Source organism: Arachis hypogaea, chromosome 15, assembly GCF_003086295.3.
Source record: "Arachis hypogaea cultivar Tifrunner chromosome 15, arahy.Tifrunner.gnm2.J5K5, whole genome shotgun sequence".
Taxonomy (NCBI): Eukaryota; Viridiplantae; Streptophyta; class Magnoliopsida; order Fabales; family Fabaceae; genus Arachis; species Arachis hypogaea.
In genome coordinates, this window is record NC_092050.1 from 41,453,437 (window position 1) to 41,454,403 (window position 967).

Sequence of the window (967 nt, forward strand, 5' to 3'; positions counted from 1 at the left end):
ATGGGCGATGCGGACGCATGCCAAGCGCGAATCAACAGCGACGCGGCCGCATGACTGACGCGACCGCGTGATAAGAAAAGCTCCGAATGACACGACCACGTGACCCACGTGGACACGTGACAGAGGCCACGCACCAGAAATTGCAGAAAATGCTCCCAGTGATTTCTGAAGCTTTTTTTTTGCCCAAATCCAAGTCCAGAAGGCATAGACCAGAGGTTATGAAGTGAGGGAATGCATCCATTCAAGGGAGCTCACCAATTTTAGTTACTTTCCATGATTTAGATTTAGTTTTGAGAGAAGTTCTCTCCTCTCTCTCTCTCTCTGAGGATTTAGGACTTCTCTTAGTTTTAGGAGTGACTCTCAATCCCAGGTTTAATGTTCCTTTACTTTAAGCATCCCTTTCACTTTTATTCATTCCATTACTTTAGTTGATTATTTACTTTTACCATTTAATTTATGAATTCTTCTATGTTCCATATTATTTGAATTAATACTATTTGAGGTATTTTAGATTATTATTGCTCTCTTTTATTTATGTCACCATTGCTTCCAATCTGAAGACATTTTTATTCCAGCAAATTTACTTTTTTCCCTTTTGGTCTTGGTTAAGAAAGCAGTAACTCAGGAGTTATCTTAGCTCAACATAATTGATAACTGTTATCTTTGCTAATTGAACTGAACTTCAATAATCCCAACCTTTTCTTATGAAATAAATAGGATTCGAAGATCAAACTAATTAGTCCCTTGACTTTCCTTTGCTTTAGTAAAGGTCAACTAAGTGGAATTAAGATTCAACTTTCATTATTATTGATAAGGATAACTAAGTCTAGACTTCCAATTTCTCATACCTTGCCAAAATTTTATTTTACAGTTATTTATTTATTTTTAATTGCCATTTAAACTATTTGTCATATTTGTTCCTCATTCTTGAAACCCCGAATTTACAATCTCCATAACCAATAATAAG